Below are 11,535 nucleotides of genomic sequence, written 5' to 3'. Positions count from 1 at the left end.
ATAGAAGTACTAAATTAATAATTTCAATATATTTTTTTGTTTCTAATATAATAATAATCATGATATATTTAATCTCAATTAAATAATTTGATAAAAAGTTCAGATAGAATAATGGTCCGTGAACAGAGCCGACAATCTTGTAAACGACCTGAAATACATTATACGAGAACTCAAATACAGATTATCTCAATTCCTTGACAAAAATTCAAATACAGATTATCTCAATTCCTTGACAAAAATTTGTGCTTGACAAAAATTTGTAAATGATAGTATGAAATACATGGCACAAATAACTCAAATTTGAATTTAGTTCAATTGCTTGACAAAGATGATATCAGATTGGCACGGTTAAGATTTGTTTTTGTTTTTTAATAAAGAAAAAATCAGATTATAAAGAAATAAATTATTTCGATAATTCTCTACCGTGCCTTTTATCTTATTGAAGGAAGATCTTATTTTGAGAACTTATCGTCCCATCTTTGAGAGAAAATTATGAATATTATTTTTTTTGTCAGATTATGAATATAATTTTTGGTTCTCTTCATTTCTCTCTTTCTTTGTTATATCCCTCAGCTCGAGAGTATTATTTTCTCTATCCTAATTTCCAACTCAGATCCCAAATGTAAAAGTCGATAAGATCATAAGAAACATATCAAAGCATAAAATCAAAATAATTCAGATCCAAAATGGTCTAACATATAACACTAAAAAGTAACGAAGTCTTGAACTAGGAAGACAGGTTATCGGTTATAAAACTCGCAAATTCAACTCATAAGGGTTCAAATATTATCCAAATACAAATCCGAGATGTTTCAGTTAATATTTGGCTGGCATGTTTACTATGGTGAAGACTGACAAAACCTAGCAAGTAGCAAAGACAATTACTAGTCCCTGGAATGACCAGAAGCTATGCTCAGTTGAAGTAACCACAAACCCATGCAGCAAAACAATAATTCATACTCAGATAAGAAAGTATTCTCAAGAAAAGTTGATCATAGAAAGTTTTAGAAGAACTTGATAACATTGCAATATAACTTACCAATCATGCTCATACATACAGGCATTGTGGTGATAGTTGATGCTTCTAATATATTTGTGCAATACATGACATAACAACAAGATACAGTAACACGATGCACACAAACACGCACAAATAAGATTTAGCCTTGTACCAGTTACGGCTAAGTAGTCCAAAGGCTCTCAGTCCGATTGAATATCGGACAGCTGAAACTTATAATTTCACTAAAATCTTCCACAGCTACTAGTCAAGGAAGGGGAGTGACAAAAGTTAAAGGAAACCTCTATTAGCAGAGTAGGTACAAACAGCAAGCCGTATGTGCTAGATGGGTGTGGATACACATGACTTTCCTTCAGGCTTCAGCCAGACTCCTTTCCGTGAGTCGGAGTGAGCATTTGGTCGGTTCAAAATAAAACCAACATAATCGAAAACTGAAATGACTCGATAAAATAGCTTTTATACTGACAAATTAACAGTAGAATAATACTACCCAGTATCAAAATTCTATTAATATCATGCTCCCCCTATTCTGTCCTTTCTGGTTTCTGCTAATATACTTTCAAGACACGTAGTTGCATTACAACTTACAAGCAATAAAGACCTATATCAGAAATAAACACCTAATCAAAGAGAATTTACCTCTACGTAAAAATCAAACTAACAAAGCAAAGGTGAGAATAGAGGATGTCAATCGATTAACAGATCCAGGAAGCAACTTCCAAGAGTGGAAAGGGAACATTTGAGCAGCAACTTGCAAAGTTAGATGCTTATATCTAGACTTATATAAAAGAGCGTACCTGTAATGGGCATTAGTGTACAAATGATACAGGATGTGACATTTACATATATCATTACAAATTTAGTTTATTTTGTTTTAACCACACACATATATATATATATATATATAAAGGCTGAAAAAAAAAGTGGTTTAGAAGACATAACCGAACTGAAGTATGCTTGTTTAGCTTGGCCGGTTTTTGCTCACCCTTATACCTGACTAATAGGTTGTGAAGGTTTAATCATTTAATAGATCACAAATCTTAGTGCTGGCCAGCTCCCGACACACAGCCACAAACTAATATATGTGTCAGCAGACCAAGCAAACATGCCTGAGATTTTCTTAATATAAGAGTATCACCTGGTGGCAAATTATTGAAGTAGAAAGGTATCTTGTAAGAGCCAAGACGCAGTAACTAACAATTCCCTACAGAAGGATGAGATATGGCAAATTTTATCCTTTTATTGTGTAATTCTCCACCCCTTTCATACTAATTAATTGTGTTTGTAACCATTAATTGTGTTTAACTAATTATGTTACGGGACCTGGCAGTGGCACTTGCTATGTATGTTTTTGAATGGAAAATCTCAAGTGTTCAACCACCTTGAGCCTGGTACCTCCTGTGGTATTTTTTTTCAGTTGCACTATCATCACCAAATTGGGAGTTGCATCTGACTTACATATACAAGCATGTATTTGAATTTCAAATTTCAGTAGACTAGGTTTTGTTTGTATTTGCAAGTATTCAAACTCTGTTATCTCTCTTTCTTTAGTAATTTGAGTTCAAACTGATCTTTGCTTAGCTCCTGGAAAAATGAGAGAGGTTCCTTCTCTTTTACTCTCAGTCTATTGATATTGTTTTCCTCTTTTTTCGATTTTTGATTCTGTTATTGATTTAATGTTCACATATAAGATGCAAGTTCTTTTATTGATTAGTTGTTCTGTTATTGATTTGTAGGTCTATGTTCATACAGGTTGTATGTCAGATTTATGGCTAATCTAAGGTAATACACTCGATTTTCATAGTTTTGTTATCTATATTATTTTTCATTTTTTTCTCTATTGATTTTGTATTTACTCACTATTGCATTGATTGTGTTTTATTTGTGGTGTAACTATCTGACCTAATAAGTTGTATGAGATATTTGAGTTGAGAATTTGTACATTAGTAGTTCGCATTCTAACTATTTGATGAAAATCCTTAGACATGTTATGATCTATTTTTTTGAAATTTTGTTTTTCATTTATATGGCACAATGGAGGGCAGCTCATGGTATGCTGATACACATGAGTTGCATGTGTTTCAAGGAAATGTAAGAACCACCTGCATATTTTTTTAAAGCTTATTTAAAAGAAGCTCTCAGTATCTTGCAAAGTAATTAGCTCGAAATACAATAGGTGGGTGCCCGCTATCAATACATTGATTGATTACCGTCTCTTGCTTTTTAAGCTTTGGTTTGTGTGTATTTATGAACCATATGCTTTTGTTTGTGTATTTCCCATTGGTCTAATTTTTTCAATGTTCTGTGTTCTTTATTTGTTCGAGTTATTTATATTTTTGTGGTTTGTAATAGGCAGCAGTGCTGCAAGGAGGAGAAATGTATACTTAAACCAAGAATATCAGTTTCATATTGATTCCTTCTTCTGGTATGCAGGAGAGCAACTTCATATTTGTTATAATTATATTTACCGCAGAATTTTTCTTTGTATCATTGAATGTTTTTTTCCACTCATTACGCTCTTATTTATTGTTTCATAGGGCAACCTAATGTCACTTTTGGTATGAGTTCTAGCTTAGGATGCAATGAGCGAATCCACTTGGTATATACGCTTAATTCTCCTATGCTTCATGTCATCCCTAATTATTTAAATCATGAACAAATAAGTCACTTAATTGTCATGCAACACAATTTAAATAATTTGAAATAACAAATACTCATGCTAAAACATATAATCACCATCTAAGCATGCAAATCAATAAACATGGCAATCATATATAATAGCAAAAAGCACGAGGTACTGGATTTTAAATAAATTCACAAATCCTATGTATAGACAATTTAATACTCATGAATTTATTCAAGAAATACGATAGTCATGCTCATGAAAGAAGTAATACCTTATGTCAACGAGCACTAAATCAAGCAGTAGGTCCTTAGGTGCCAATAGCAAGATATTAGGTTCCAGGGAGTAGAGAGTGCTTCACAGAGTTGCTGGAAATGGAGTTATTTCCTTGTTCTTGACATCTTCTTATTATAATAAGAAATCAACCTCCTTCCACGAATGACAGCTTCATGAGAGAATAAATCCCTTGTCTTTCTTACAATCTGTAAAACAATATCTTTCTTGTACTGATCAAGTTCAGTGGTTGTTGGTTTAAGTCTTGGCAAGTCTAGAATTTTCCAAAATGCGCATATTCAAAAGATCCTTGACTTCCTTTTATTGCCATCATTCTTTAGCCTAACTAGTAGACCATGAAGAATTGCAACTTTCCAACAAACTCATCATATCACTAATCTGCATTCACTTAGCAATTATCTTGCACAAGTGACGTTAGTCCACATATAATATAATCATGGTATCACAGCACAGATAGTTGTATTGTGTGTGCCTTGTATCATGAGAGGTAATGATTTGAATACCAAATATGACTCTAGCAAATAGATATTTAAAATAATATGCTAGTCAGAAGTCATACCATGTCCGTGACGATCGTTAGGTCTTGGATAGAAACTCAATGAGAGCTGATGACAGAAGAGATATACAAATTCCGTTGGATCTGCAACTACAAAGTTCTTGAAATGTTGTATGAAGCTTCATCTTCTAGCTCACTGTAATATCCTGAACCCGAGTCTCGTCGATGGTGCTTTAGTTCAATCATGAAGGTCGTTGAGTCCCCTAAGATGTAGAGTCCTGAACTTGAAGATTCTGTTTCCATCATCTTCATGACCTTCTCCTTTGAAGTAACTCTAAGCAACCAAATTTGGCTTGTCCCTCGTAACAGAGCCAAAAACATCCAGTTGGAATCTAAATACCCGACAAGTACTAAGTACTGAATTGCCTTTAGGTCAGGGTATCAGAATCGGCACAACCTGCTTTACAACTTGATTAAGATCATATTGTTGTGCAATCACTCAATCTGGATCCCTTTAAGAGCTTCTGAATCTTCCTTAAGTTTTAATTTAGATTCAAACCCAAAGAAGCGACATCTTTTCACAATAGCTCTCCCGATCTTCACTTCACCATTAGGAACATTTAAGAACTAGAACCCGAGAATGATATTGACTTCAAACCCTTTGTCTAAGCAGATGCGTTCTTGATATGTCCTGTTCATATTCAATGTGGTGTTGATTTTGACTAGTGGATCCACCAAATGCTCCCCCTAAGCTGTTGCTGGGATCTCCTTAATAATCCTTATCCTTGCAAAGAGATTCTACTTGGATCTGAATCATTATTAAACCAATACTATCACCTTTAACAGCTTGGAGCAAAGTGTCGTTCAATGTCCCGTCTAGACTTACAATCACCTTCTATTGATCAATCACAATCACCCTCTAGATTGTAGACTTCATAGAGCAGCCGAGGAAAATATTCTTTGATCTTCAAATGCAAGACTTTCAAAGAGGCATTTTCCTCCAAACACATACCAAGAGCTAGTGTTTGCTTCTTATTGGCCACTGACAAGAATGGTGTCTTTCTGGATTGATCAATAATCAGGGTTCATCTTGATCAACCTTCATTTGTGACGTCTCGTCCTTCGAACACATACGAACAACACGAAAGAATCTAGAGTAGTCAATGATCATCGCAAAAGATATTTGGCTTTGTTTGCAGACATGACATTAGCTGATCCGTAGAAATCCATACGTATCATCTGAAGTGGCTCAGTAATGTTGATCATATCTTTGCTTCTGTGCGATGCTCCTTCGACTTCCCTATTTTGACATAACTCATATCCTTCATCCAATAATGAATTCCAGATGAGGTAGTCCTCTCACCAATTCTCTTCTTACGAATAGAAAGAGCTCTTTATTTTGACATACAAGTGCAAGAGCTTCAGATGCCATAGCTAACACTTATCTCATGAAGCTTCACTATCAAAACAGCTCACTCCATCTTCAATTGAAGTTCCATATTAGCTACGAGAAATTTTCACATCCTTCTTGATTTAAGATAAACACTATTCCATGAAATGATATAATGTCCTTTGTCAGAGAACCGTTTGATACTAGGAATTTCTGTGCTTTGACTCTTCCAAGAAAGATATTCTTCCATGATGACATTCCAGGAAAACAGGCATGTCCCGCAAGAGAATCTTTGTTGTCAGCTTTCAAAGATTATTGACGGAACTGCTCACACGATCACATTTGCTAAGATGGTACTTTTTGTGAATCATATGATTTCAGCTACTCAGCAAACAGAGTGCACCAAAAATCATATGAAACATATGTAACCTACAATCACAAATGAAAAGAGTTCTATGGTCCCCAATCATAACTGGGTCCGGATGGATTAGAGATTTTTCTTTAACAATGGTAACAACAGAAGCAACCTTAACATGCTAATTCTTATCTAGACATTGCCCTAATGTGATTCTCAAACATGCTTTTCTAAAATCAATGCAAGTACAAAGACATGCATTCATGACATGAAAATAAGCAGACATGATGTTGAATACACATGGCAAACAATCAAAGATAAGACAAGAGCAAGACAGTCAGTTATGCAATTCAGAAGATTCAGTACTCTCTACTTAAATCAATTAACACAAGTGCAACAGGTAGCAAGTAGAATTACATATATTCAATAATCTTCGAAAAGCATATGGATTAGACACAAGAAATTAATAATCACATTATCATTTCATACTAATCCCAATCTGTTGTTATATGACATTATGCTATCTCTATTACCTAAGTCAGTTTTAGATCTAACATGAAGTTCTAAAAGTTCTACTAACACAAGGTAGACATTCCATCATAGAACAAAATAAAATCCTTAAGAAACAATTCAGATTAGATAAGCAAATCTAATTGTACTAGGGAATCTGAAAGTAAGTGTTTTAACAAAGTTATACATGCTAGGATCATAACCCCTAAAACTAAGAGTTGTTTTCCAAAGGAAAGCTTCTAATATCACCATTGCAAATAATCAAATCCTAAATATTCATACACATGTTAAGAATCTGCTAAAGTCACATGCACAAGATTATCATCAATCCTAGTTACCAGAATGGTGATCTAGCATACTAGTCCAATCATTATCTATTGTGATGCTATCATGCTTGTGCTTGTGTGTTAAACAATTCTACTCAGAGATTATAACATGCTTTGAATATAAAGAAATATGTATTGCATAGATAGAAAGAATTCATACCTGAGATGTGCGAATTGAGTCATCTTTAGAGAATGCTAGGATTGCCAGATAACCATAATCATCCTTCTCATCAGCAACTGATCCATCTCACACCTGTCCTAAAATAGCATAAGAACTTCTTGTGATGCTTCTTTCAAAACATCCACTTTAAATTCAGACAAGCCCTATCATCCCTGTTTGTCGAGGCTTCAATATATATAGCAACCCACCTTTGCTAAAGATACCAATCAATATTGTGTGTACTGACCAACTCAGTTTTCAAACAGCCTGTCGAACTGAACCCCGAAGAGTCTCCACTTGAAACCAATGGATTCCATCTGAATCTGACATGACTAAACCTCTCAGACAGTGTTATGCTAATCCTTGAAGTTCTGTCCTCACATTCTTCAAAAGTTTTAACTTTCGTCGACTTGAGCTTCCTCAAATTCAGCATTTACAAACTCTTCTGTTCAATCCTAAGGTTCTGACATTAATGCACGAAACTGATTTGGCGCGATAGTAATTCGATAATTATATCCTTAAACCTCCATAGTTCTCTGTCTTTGATCTCAGCTGATTCCAGATAGATTTAGCATTGGTACAATTCACTGAGTCATTGTATATCCCTGAATCACTGAGTTAGATTGAAATCCCTTGAAGATTCTTCTGTAAAAACTTCTCTTTTCCTACTACTAGTGGTGCCATTCAAAGTTGATATTCCGAGCCCTGGAAAGATGCTTCATTGCAGATGTAGCAAATTCCCATCCTGATCTGGTGATCTGATAATCAAGTCGGAGTAATTACTCAGATCAAGGCCTGAAGTACCTTCTTCAAAATCCACTGTTAGTAGTACCAAATTAGTCTTCAGTAGAATCTTCTTCGAATCACAATGAGCTTTGTCGAACATAGAAAACTGTTTCAAATAATCCTTTGAGAAATCAATTGGATTGGGTCATCAATGTACTTCCATTACCGGTTCTGAGAATCTGGTATTTGAAAGCCCGGTGTTTGACTTGTAATCTGTCAGCCTGATCTGTCTCAACTAAATGTCAATCTGATTTGTCTTGGAGTAGAATAATTAAAAAGGTTACGGGACACTTGATTATTTAAACTAAGTTTAAATTATAGAGAAAATAAATTTAAAAATAAGTTTTAAAAGATGAAAGAAAATAAAGTATAAAATAAACTTAGTTAAATCTATAAAGTAAATTTAATTATATTTAAAAAATAAATTCAAATAAATTCATAACAAACTGAATAAGTTTAGAACAAATTTATTTCAAATTCATTTAGTATATATATTAAAATTTATTAGATAAATTTAATTTTTGAAAATATACAAGTGTCTCGTCTCCAATTAAATCATAGCTTCCAGAACAAATCAAACTGAACCCTTGAACTTGAACTTATAACCATAATCAGTTAAATCCTCTTAAATTTATATATTATATTTTAACTTAAATTTAAATCATAAACTATAAAAATTTAAATAATAAATTTATAAAATTTATGATAAACTTCATAAAGTCTAAGAGTAAACTTTACAAGTCTAAAATAAATTTGAACAAATTTATTAAATGAATTTGATAAGGTTTATAAAACAAATTTAATTAAGTTCATAAAATAAATTTAATTTATTTATAATAAACTCAATTAATAAGTTTAAAATAAATTAAATCAAATTTATAAAATAAACTTATTAAAATTTAAAATATAAATTTATAAGTCCTAGTCCAAAGTTCAGTATCCAACAGATAATCTTTGCTTAGGCCTACGGACAAATTCAGCAACACAAACCGGAAGAACATTTCCCCTAATCAAATATCAAAAGCTAGGTTCTTGATTTTCCGTACGATAAGGATCCTGATTTGTATATCAATCAACCTGGCTCTGATACCAATTGTTAGGTCCAAAGTATCGTAGAAGGGGGGGTTGAATACGATACTTACTACAATTTAAAATTCTTTCGAATCTTGCGGATAAATAAATTGCAGTCCTGTAATGGGTTTCGTGTTCCGGATATATATCGGGTCGGTTTATGAGGATATGAAAATATTAAACCAACACACAATATTTTCCAAGGTATATCTGTATATTGATAAATACCTCGAAGGTGCTATAAATCCAAACCCGAAGGTTGGCTACAATGACTATTGATACAAACACTACAACCCCTAGCTTCTAAAAATATATTACTTTTGGTGTGCTAAGCTAAGGGGTTGTGTGGAGAGAGTTTGTACAAAATGTGTCAAGAGTGTGTTACAATTGTGAGAACACACATGGGGTATTTATAGGCTTTTCATAAACTAACCATGGTTAACTATATAGTCTTCTGGCGCCACTTCATCTTTTCTTTGTTCCTGTTAGTGCAAGTGGCGCTTGTATGTTCTCCCTGTACTACAGTGTAGAACTTGCCTTGGCCAATATTACCTTAATAATCAAAGTTGCGCTCCACAATGATTCTCATGTGGTGCCACTCTGATTTGTTTGCCTTAGTTTCTACAGCCTTTAAATCAACTGGCGCCTACAAGATACACACATGTATCACTGAAGTCGCAGCATGCTTACCAGCGCAACATGTGATTTTACATGATTAGCCTTGCTCCTTTTATCAGTATCATAGCATGCACCATTATGGACAATACAGTAATCATCCAACTTGCGCTCAATATCCTTCAGATGGCAGTTGACACACCAGGTTAATAATAATCTCAACCGTAGCGCCATATGTGTATATTCCATTTTATCCTTGCGCTGCAGGCTGGTTTATGGTGTCCACTCTTCTTTTTCATGTGCAGCAAGTTGCGCTACAATTTCCACTGTAGGCACTGAAGTCTGCCTTAGCAGAATTTGCAGGACATGCAAGCTTTTAACTTGCGCCACAACAAGGTCTTCATGTTATCTCTCCGTGCTAGCTATGCATTCCTTGAAACCCTAGGACACATGACATCACATGCACATGCAAACCCTAGGTTGTAGTAGACACCTGACATCATCCTAATATGCATGTATATAATATATAATATAATATATTATGTTGTGTTTATATTAATAAATAAAAATATATATAAATATATACACACATATATATTTTATTTATATGAACATATAATAATATATGTACATATATTTAAATATATTTTCATATATTTAAATATATATAATATATAATTATGTGTAAATACAAATACAAATATATATTAATATATATAGAGATATATATAGTTATTTATAAATATAAATATAAACATAAATATATAAAGAAAAGTATATATAAATATATACATATATATAATATTTATATAAACATATAGTAATATACATACATATATTTAAATATATTCTCATATATTTAAATATATAATATACATATAACTATGTGTAAATATAAATATAAATATATATATAAAGATATATATAGCTCTCTATAAATATAAATATATTTATGCACATAATATAATATATATATATATATATACACTTAATTATATAAATGTTTATGTAAAATATATATATACATATACTATATACATATATATATTTATTTAAATATATATATACATATAAATATACATATACATATGTTTAAAAACATATATACACATATATTATATATATTATATTTAATTAAATATACATATATACATATATATAAATATATTTGTACATATACAAATATATAAGTGCACACATATATAGAAATGTCACTTCCCCGTATAGATCTGTGTGGAAGCTTTGACATATGGCATTTGAGTAGAAACTTTGGCATAGCTGGCATTTGACTTGGCTTGGCTTTCGAACAAATGACATATAAATACTTTGCAAAGCTCCGTACGTGCTGACGCTTAGTGCACTGGTTTGGTTCACAAGCGAATAACACTGAAGTTAAACATTGTATCGTCTTTGTCAGCAAACATTGATCATTCGGTTCCGGGTTAGTTTATGCTTCAGTTTGTTGATTATAAATAACCAACCAAGATATATAGAAATATCTTGCTTCAGGGGTGCACTGAAATCTTTAGAGTACTTGGACAACATCTTCATTGCTTCCACAATCTTGAATACTTCAATCTTTATTCTTCACTGAGGCATGAACATATTAATGAACTTCTTCCAGTGAACTTATTCCTTCAAGAATGTAGATGACTTCTTCAACCTTTGTCTTCGTATCTTCTGATTCCGGTGCAGGCGTAGTGTTATTTACTTGTCCTGTTCTACTGTTGAGTTATCATCCCTATGTAACAGATAGGGTTGTCTTTACATTTAGACTTACACGATTGTTATTGCATTTCCAGGGAGGAAGATGCCTCCAGATAGTCATCTGGACAGGGAAAATTTTTAGAGCTTCTACTGCTTGTAACCCATCTCCCACAACTCCAACAGT

This window comes from Daucus carota, chromosome 8, assembly GCF_001625215.2.
Source record: "Daucus carota subsp. sativus chromosome 8, DH1 v3.0, whole genome shotgun sequence".
Lineage (NCBI taxonomy): Eukaryota > Viridiplantae > Streptophyta > Magnoliopsida > Apiales > Apiaceae > Daucus > Daucus carota.
Note: the sequence above shows the minus strand (reverse complement) of the source record.